The sequence below is a fragment of the Sceloporus undulatus genome, chromosome 6, assembly GCF_019175285.1.
Source record: "Sceloporus undulatus isolate JIND9_A2432 ecotype Alabama chromosome 6, SceUnd_v1.1, whole genome shotgun sequence".
NCBI classification, from domain to species: domain Eukaryota; kingdom Metazoa; phylum Chordata; class Lepidosauria; order Squamata; family Phrynosomatidae; genus Sceloporus; species Sceloporus undulatus.
In genome coordinates this window covers 27067836-27078137 of record NC_056527.1, presented here as the reverse complement: position 1 = coordinate 27078137, position 10302 = coordinate 27067836, and positions in this window count along the sequence as shown.

Sequence of the window (10302 nt, the reverse complement as noted above, 5' to 3'; positions counted from 1 at the left end):
ATTCAAACCCTGGTATTCAGAGTTGTAGTCCCAGTGCTCAAACCACTACACCACACTGGTTGTCACTAATGTTCATTCAAAGAATTCCTAGTAGGTGACTACCCAACCTCTGTTGAAAAGCCTTCAGAGAAAATGTTGCCACCACTAAGGCACTCTGTCCTGTTGTTGACAGACTACTTTACAGTTTGTCTTATAGTATTTAATAGTGCAATCTCTTTTACAACAAAGTAAAAAAAAAGGGCTGCTATTTCATAAGACCTTGTGGTGTCTGCCTTACTCTGCACAATAGTTGGGCTTCCCATCATTAGAAAATCACACCTTCCCTAACCTGTAACTTTAGACTAACTACCACTCATGTATGAGGGATTGTAGAATACTTAATATCTGGAGGACCCAAAGTCAGGCAAGCATGTTTTATTGGAGAACAATTAAAAATGGCTGAAGAAAAGTGTTCCTTCTAGTGGTAGGTTGCACCTGCAGTTTTTATAGTGCTTATATCAAAACCTAAAAGCTGTCATCCAGTTTATAAGCATGTTGAGTTTTGATGTTTTTAAAATAAATCTGAAATGTTACTATGCATTCCTAAATAAAATGAAAATAGAAGAGTTACAGTCCATATTACCCCCTTAAATTCTGTATGCATGTGTGGTGGTCCACCCTTCAAGTCAGATTGGTCAAGATTTTACATCTTGCTTTCATAAAAGAAATTTGCACATTCATAGATATTCTGAAAGGATGTACTACACCACTCAGCTGCTGAATATTGAAGTTGAGCAACCAAATTTGTATCTGCCAGTATGTCTGCTTATTATCCCATTATGTAATAGGGAATTTGCAGAGGGTGTTCCTGCATTTCTAGTGAATAAAGGGTACATTCAGGGCATGGAAGAATGTTTGCACATTATCTGAAAATATACAGTTGTATGCCTGGTTGTATTACACAATGGGATAATAAGCAGACATTCTGGCAGATACAAATTTGGTTGCTCAACTTCAATATTCAGCAGCTGGGTGGTGTAGAGTACATCCTTTCAGAATATCTATGAATGTGCAGATTTATGAAAGCAAGATGTAAAATCTTGACCAATCTGACTTGAAGGGTGGACCACCACACATGCATACAGAATTTAAGGGGGTAATGTGGACTGTAACTCTTCTATTTTCATTTTATTTAGGAATGCATAATAACATTTCAGATTTATTTTAAAAACATCAAAACTCAGCTAGAGTAGACCCACTGAATCGATTATTGAATAATGAATAAATGAATAGATAAATCCAATTATTCAATGGCTCTGCTCAAATTGGGATTAAATAGGATCTGCTCCTATTTGTGGAGCTCTGTAAACTAATTATAAGTAAGTCTGTTGTACACTGGCCAAAAGTCTATCTGTATGTCAGGGAACTTACACATTTCAGCCATTACTTCAACATTTCAAATATGGAAAGTATTGATTAGACCTTAACAATCATACTTATGTTCTATCATTCTTTCAATAAACTTAAGGTAGCATAAATAGCTTTCTTTCTACCCACTTTTATTCTCAGGACAGCCTTATGCAGTAAATCAGGCTGAGATGGTGACATAGATCAGTGGACTCTGGCATCTGGATCTCCCAATTCCCAGTTTAATACCTTTTACCACTGTGCCTCACTCCACTTGCATGTACGCTCAGAATAATGCTGTTTGACACCAATTTAGCTGCCATGGCTCCATCTGACAAAACATAGTTTTGTGAGGCATCAGCACTCTGGCAGAAAAAGCTTATAAAACTACAAATCCCAGGACTCCATAAGATGGAGTTACAGCACTTAAAGTGTCAAATTGCATTATCTCTCCAGTTTAGATGCAGCCTGACTGTGCCAGTTTTGCCAAATATAACAGGACAAGGGAAGAAAATACATAAATAGGTTGGCGCTCTCTCTCTCTCTGTGTGTGTTTCCATTAACTCTTGCAGCTGAGCTCTTGTTTTTCTTGGAGCTGCTTCGTCCAAGGATATTCCTCAGTGACTGGTGCCTGCAAGTCTGCAGATGGTTTACTCCCTCGCATCTTCCCATACACTTTTGTACTATAGGGACCACACAGTCAGTTACTAGTTTGCATCCTGAAAATTAAGGCTTCTGTCACGTTCACACTGCAAATTAATGTACAGTAATCACAAGTTGGATGATCAAGTGGTTCACTCCAGCCTTTCAAAGCTTACTGTGTTATGTTGTTCAGGACTTTTTCCAGTTATGGTAAGCATATCATGGGCTTTTCAAGGCAAGATTTGATCAGAGGAGGTTTGCCTTTGCCTCCCTCTGAGGCTATGAGAGTATTACTTGCCCAGTGTCACCCAGTGGGTTTACATGACTAAGAGAGGATTTGAACCTTGATCTCTGGAGTCACAGTCCAACACTCAAACCACTACCTCACTGGTAGTAGATCTTGAGTGATAAATACTGTATACCCAGCAGAATGGAGGAACATGTTTTTAATGATAGCTTGTGGTCTGTGGTCAGTCAATAGGATAATTTTCAAAATGTCAGATCTATGTTTTTGGACTATATGAGCACAAAAAGGTTACTGCTTCCTAGCAATTGGCTATGAATTTAATTGTGTTTACGTGCTATAAAATACTTTCTTCCCTGTCTTTCAGTTAAATTTCCAGAGCCTGTGTTAAAGCTTTTAAAAACATCCCCCTTTGAAACAGCATATCAAAAAATATGAGATCTAAAATTAAAAGCCTGAGAAAATGAAGATGTCTTTTTGACTGATGCTGAAATGAAGTGGCAGTCAATGTGGCATAGTGGTTTGACTATGACTCTGAAGACCAGGGTTCAATTCCCAGCTTGGCCGTAAAACCCACTGGGTGACCTTGATCAAGTCACATGCTCTCAGCCTCAGGGGAAGGCAATGACAAACCTCTGTTTTATAAATGCTGCCAAGAAAACCCCATGATAGGTTCGCCTTAGGGTCATCATAAATTGAAAATGATTTGAGGCACACAATAACAAACAAAATGAATGAAGTACCCAGAGATAGAGCTCTGAAGATGTTAGTGTGTGGGCAGAGCTTAGAAAAGTTCTATTTTGGACTCCCTCTTCCAGAAAACCCTCACCACCATGGCTAATAAAAATCCTTAAGTTTTATTTGTTCAATTTTTATACCGTTGATTAGAAAAAGGAGTGGTGTACAAGACACATTGCACAACACTACAATATAAACAAGGAGAGTTTTTTCCTCTAAAAGCCCAAGGACTTGATGTTTTATTTAGCTAAATCTGAGGCCCATTACAGACTGCCCAAAAGGGGTGGTCTCGGGCCGCTGCCGGTTGCAGCACGGAGGAGTCGCAGCAGCCAAGCCGCGCAACTCGTCCGCGCTGCAAAGAAGGAGCGTGAAAATCGCACTCCTTCTGGCAACCCGGAAGAGACGCTGCAAGTGCCAAAGCGCGCACTCGCGGCGTCACTTCCGGGCTGCGATGTGTGGACACAGAGCATCCGGTACATCAAAATGGTGGCGGCCGTGTGGAATGGCCTCCGCCATTTGTTACGGACTCTGTCTGTAATAGGGTAAGGGGCGTCTGGAGGAGACGCCCCTTTTTCAAAATGGGACATCCTAAGGATGTCCCTTATGGCGGTGTGTAATGCGTCTAAGCCCAGAAAAAACACCTGAGTGAAAAACAGCATCTTAAGCAGGCCTGCAGGTGAAAATTGTCAGCACCTGCTTCATATCAACCGAGTGGGAATTCCACAAAGTTACTAGTGTTCTGTTCTTCATAGCTGTGAGGCAGAACTAAACATGTAATAATCAGTGCCAAGGGATAGACAATCTTTGGACTAACCTGATCCCTGTCGTTTGAGATGTTATATGTTGTTGTTGTTGTGTGCCTTCAAGTTGCTTCCAACTTATGGTGACCCTAAGGTGAAACTATTGCAGGGTATTCTTGGCAAGTTTCTTCAGAGGGGGTTTGCCATTGCCATCCTTTGAGGCTGAGAGACTGTTATATACCAGTAACAAAAGTGCAAACATGGCTTGATAGAATAGTGCAGTTTATGGATATTAACATGCTGTTCAATATATGCCTCAGTCAACAACCTAGCAGCTGTGTCCTCTACCAAGATGGGAACTGATGGACCATTGATACAATGGGACAGAAGCAATTGTGGAGTATTTTCTAAGTCTGAGAATATAATACTGAGAGTATAAGTATTACAAGTCTCCTTCTAACAAGCTAGATGTGACTCAGAATTCCCCTGCTTCAAATGCTATTATGGGAGATCTAGCATGCAGTTAGCGGAGCCTACCACTAGGTGTTACTGTTCTTACAGATATCGAAGAGACAAAGATGCGCAGATCTTTACAACAAAAAAGCAAAATGTTAATGACTGTATTGCAATGGTTAAATAGGTCATATAATTTTTCTTTGCAGGCATTGTACAATTCAGTTAAAACATGATAACAATGATGTAATAAAAATCCACTATGATCACTGACTCCTTCATAAAATTCAGCACAGAATAGATCAAACTGTCTGCTGTCAAGTTGACTCCGACTTAAGGTAGCCCTATGGATGCAGTGTGGTGTAGTGGTTTGAGTGTTGGATTATGACTCTGGAGACTAGGGTTCGTTCGATTCCTAGTGCATCACATACTCTCAGCCTGAGATGGAAATGGCAAACCTCCTCTGAACAAATCTTGCCAAGAAAGACCCATATAAGGTTTGCCTTAGGATCACACACACACGTCACCTTGTCATCAGCAGTCCTGATCAGGTCTTGGAGACTCAGGGCTGTGGATCCCTTGATGGAGTCTTTCCATTTGGAAAGCAGTCTTCCTCTTTTCCCTCTGCCTTCCACTGTATCAAGCATCATTGTTTTTTCTAGTGAGTCATGTCTTCTCATGATACGGCCAATGTACAACAGCTTCAGTTTACTTATCTTGGCTTCTAAGAAGAAGTCAAGCTTGATTTGTTCTTGGGCCCATTTATTTGTCTTTTTAGCAGTCCACAGTATCCACAGACCACTTCTCCAACAGCATATTCCAAATGAGTTAATTTTCTTCCTATCAGCTTTCTTCACTATCCAGCTTTCACAGCCATACATAGAAGCTGGAAACATGATAGCATGAACCATCTTAACTTTAGTATTCAGTGATACATCTTTACACTTCAGGATCTTTTCTAGTTCCTTCATAATTGCCCTTCTAAGTCCTAGTCTACTGATTTCTTGACTGCAGTCTCCATTCTGATTAATGGCTGAGTCAAGAAACAGAAAATCTTGAACTGTTTCAATGTCTTTATCATCTGCTTCAAAGTCTCCATCATCTGTCTTCATCATCTATTTAAATTATGTAAATAATCTGTGGAAGTTATTTTTGTTCTCTTAATATTCAGTTGTAAACCTGCCTTTGCACTTTCTTCCTAGACTTTCTTCAGTGATTGTTCCAAGACTATGCTATTTTATGCTAATAGACATGGCATAGTAAAATATACCACAAATACAGTGTGTAATGGTGCAGTTCAACTTTATGCAATCATCAGTTTATACATTGATATATGGAATACTGTGTCTGTTTCTGAGCAGTACAATTCAAGCTGAGCTGGAGCGTGTCCAGAAGATGGTGACCAAAGTGATGAAAGGACTGGAAACCATGCCCTAGGATTAGCCTAGGACAGAGGAGGTTAAGTGGTAACATAACAGATGTGTTTAAATATTTGAAGGGATGCTGTATTGAGAAAGGAGCAAATTTGTTTCCTGCTGCTCCAGAGACTAAGACACGGAACAATGGAGTAAAACTGCAGGAAGAGAGATTCAGGAGGGTAATGGAGGTATAGCTACATCATCAAGACCATTACATTAGTAGAACCATCAGCCTGGCTATGGCACAATGGTCCTGATGCACAACATAATCCTGTTATGAAATTAGAGCACCCCCCCCCCCCCCACACACACACAATGGGTTGTCTTGAGTAGTTCCTTGTTGTGGATCATCCCAATTCACTGCCATGTTTGTCTTTCATATCAGTAACATAGCTTTTTCATAATAAAGTTACACATCATAGTCTCTGAAGAAGGATGTCAGCCTATGCTTTTAAGGAAAGGTGTACACTCAGAACTAGTTAATATGGAATTAATATTTATGTTATGACTTTACATTGCACATGACACTATAAATATTTTCCATTAAGCCTTACCTGCTAGGAAGAGCACACTGCATCTTTGCACTATAAATTGTGAGGCTTTACAAGGCCAAAATAGCCTAACCTTGATGTGTGTGTGCCTGTGCTAGGAAATCCAGAAAATGAAGTACTGGACAGATTGAAAAATGAGGTCTGTGATGAAGAAATAGCACACCTGCTTCATGGCATAAAACTTCCCTGTCAGTGTTCACCAGGGTCATGAGACATACACCTTACCAGAACTGGAAAAGGCTTGTCTTTGGATAGGAGCTACTTCTCATGACATTTCCCTATACTATTGCTGAAGTTGCCCACCTGATTTACAACCCAGAGTTGTAAGGGGCATCAAATATCATTTAGTTCAATCCTCTACCAATGCAATCCATCTGTTCTATTTCAGCTAGTCATTCAGCATCAGTTTAATAAAACTTTGTTATTTATTCCATGTAAGAATAAATGCCATGATGGATACAAGATAGATCTAGAGATATATATATGGTTTTTGAAATGATTCCCACGTTACTGGGGTGGCAATAGAACCTGCTCTCTGATTTCTGCTCATTTCCATAACACCTCCCTTCTATGGTCATGACAGAATTTTGTTTCTGAATGTATTACTTTAAATTGAATCAATGTGCAAACTATCATATCACGAAGTTATGTCAATGTTTACTTCTTACAAGGAGGATGCAAATCTGGCCCTTTGTGCCTGCAATCTCTAAATCAATTTTAGCCTTTCCACATTGAAATGAGCTATTCATAAAGAGTTTCCTGAGGATAATTGCAATATTATATTGTTGTTTAAAACAAATTGCCAATATTTTGCATTAGCTCTTTAGTTACGTATGCATAAATAACATTTCCTAGCCTAGGACCTCAAGCTCACCTTAATAGTCAGCAGCTACATTGGGTGAAAGAGGTCTGTTCATCTGCTGGTACAAAGAGGATCATATTTCCAGAGTCATCTGCCTCAAACAGATAACCAAATTTCCCATTTCTGTCTTGAAGGAATAGATATTAAAGAGGAGTCTGTGTGCCTTTTCATTGGTATTGTTAGCAGACCTCGCTGTGTAGTTCCTTTACTAGGAATATATATCTATGGAAGTGGATGATGAAATGTCCTCTGTATACAATTAAGCCTAGAGTCTGCCTAGCCTTATATCAGAAAGAACCCTCATAATATCATAAAATCAAAAAGAAGTACAGATCAAAGGCAAAATAATAATTTTAGTGGTTACAAGCCTTCCTTAGATTTTATGGTCTTCCTTTGTACATAATTGTTACATTCATCTTTTGTTTTGCTTCCGAATGTCTCCCCTCTGACTGGAAAGCAGCATTTGATGGCTTCTGCTTTGCAAACATGGGATCATTTCTGTTCCGTGACAGCTGGGTAGCTCCCTTAGAAATGGAATGGTGAATCTGAACCAGCTTTTAGTCTGAACTAAAAGGAGCTATCCTTCATTGTCTGGCTGGACCAGACTAAAGGCCTACCTAGTCCAGGAGCCATTCCATACTGTACACTTATAGTTCTATGATTACATTTTAACTCCCTGGACTGCATCCTAGGGAATCCTAGGGTTTTAATTTGTAAGTACTAGAATTCTCTGACTTAAACCACATGACACACATCCCGATTCCATCACGGCACTCCTCTGGCACTGCGTCTGCACAATGCAGCGTCGAAGGAGCATCACAAACCGCGGCACTGCAGCTATCGCACTGTTTGCAGGGCACAAAAAGGAATTGCTTCTTGTGGCTCCTTTTTGCACCCTGCAAAGGCCAGATCAGGACCACAATGTGCGGTTGCCGTGGCCCCAATCTGGCTGTAAAAGTAGTGGGAAAGGACTTCATATACCCATGAGAAGCTTAAAAACAGGACATAAGCAAGGATAGTAAATCTACTCTTGATTTTACCACCATCCCTCCCCTAGCTGTTCTGAACTGTACAGGAGGTTTGATGGTGCCAGTCTAGGGGCAAGAGGGTTCCAATGCAACTTGGAGCAATGTAGAGTCGAAGGCTTTCATGGCCGGCATCCATAGTTTTTTGTGGGTTTTTCGGGCAATGTGGCCATGTTCCAGTCAGGAAGAAACTTTTCTGGAACATGGTCACATAGCCCAAAAACCCCACAAAAAACTACAACTTGGAGCAGTTGCAGGATTAGTAGCAAAATCCAAAGTGGATCTGCTGCCCCCTAACAATGGATCAGCTGTCCACCTCTTAACCTGAATGCAACAATACCTTTTTACTCATGTTCTGCAACAACTAATATACAGAAACTTGTTGGCTGTGATACTGGAGATAATGCATAGCCATTTTTTATAATGACAATTTGTTAGTATTAAGGAGTGGTAATAAAGGTACTTGGTGAATAGTTACCAAGACACCAATGAATTGTTGTTCAGAGGGATCTTGACAGTTTTAGCCAACTCCTGATTCCTCTTGCTCCAGTATGTGGACTTCCAGATGTTGCCAGATTGCACCTCTCAACATTTCTGTGGACTGAAGCTCTGCAGCATTTAGACAGTATGATAGATATGAGTTCTTGTATGGATGATGTCTGGAATGTCTGCTATAAATAGGTTCTGGGAAGGATGAAGACTTTACTTAGATAGCCAAAGACAAGGTAGTGTGAGACAGTATTATCTAATCTGTTTTTAATTTAGTTGGCATTGCATTTTTAACACATTGCTACAACTTGATGCTTTGTGGTGGGCCTAAGCGACAAATCAATAAAACAAGCCAATGGATTTAATATTCCACCCTGTTTCCTAAAGCCAAGACAAAAGCACAATGGTTTCCCCATTCATTAGTTGAACATTTTCTTCCTAGTGGTATCAAGATCTATACTTGAGCTTCTTCAGAAAATGTTATCTACAATACACAGCTTAAAATCCAGCTCAGGTTTGGAGTAATGGTATTTTATCCACCCCACAAAATCTTTCCTCCTTATTCCAGAGAGATAAAAGCAAAGGAAAGACTGGGCTACAAGAATCCTGATCAATAGAAAGTGTGCTACTTGTAGTTTGTCAAGTGGATACACACCAGGCTTCATCCATTTGTGGATTAGATTATTTATGAGTGGGAGCTGCAAGAGGAATAACTGTGTTGCAGTATGGAATGCTTCTGTTTCAGACAGCCATGCACTCACTAGGCTTTTTACATCCACTTCCCCTTAATTTTAATTTTTAAGCATTATACTTTTACAGCTCACAAGTATTCCTCTTACAGTCTTCGAATACATATCCCTCTTGTATGTTAGTAGTGCTGATTTGGCTATATACGGATTCACATGCACATCTGGATGCTGCCAATAGAGGGAATTACGGTGTCTCCAAGTGAAGAATGCATATTTCATCTACAGAAATCTTAGGGCAAAACAAGACAATGGCCTGGATCCTAATGGTTAGGATCTAGAGACTTGATCAAGATTGGGAACAGACTGCATGGCAGTGGACTAAACCTTACACCAAAGAACATGTGAAAATCACTTATACTAAAGATGTTCTTCACCCAGAGAGGAATACGGACTTACTCACCAAAGGGCCCCGGGGACCTTGTAATATTCATTTTCCCCTTTCTTCCACTGCTTTTCTTTTCAATGACCATAACATTTAAATAATTAAACTGGACAGGACTGAATAAAGCTTCCGTATCTGTGTGATCCAGCAAATTATTCCCTCTTCAGTTTTTTTTAAAAAATATCACATATAATTGACTATATGAAGATAAAACTTCTAATTTATTTTTTTTTTAGGCATCCATTATTAAGCCATCCTTTATAATTTCCAAAGCCATAATTTTTGATTTAGCAGCATTGTTAATGTCACACATTGATCATTCATTAATATAAAATGGTTTGAGATGAAAAGCCATGCATACTCCCATCCATATGTGAATGATATGATTAAACAGCATTTCTTGCATTGTAACTGAGTGTAGCATTGATATTTCATTAACTTCCATAATGGTATTTGTTCACTCCTTGTGCAAATAACTGTTGGTTATTCACAACTACAGTAACCAATCAATTGAATCAATTGTGGAATGGTGAGCCAACACATAAGTCAATCACATTGATTCAATGGGTTTACTCTAATAGTGACTAAGGCTGCATCTACACTGCCGAATTAATGCAGTTTGA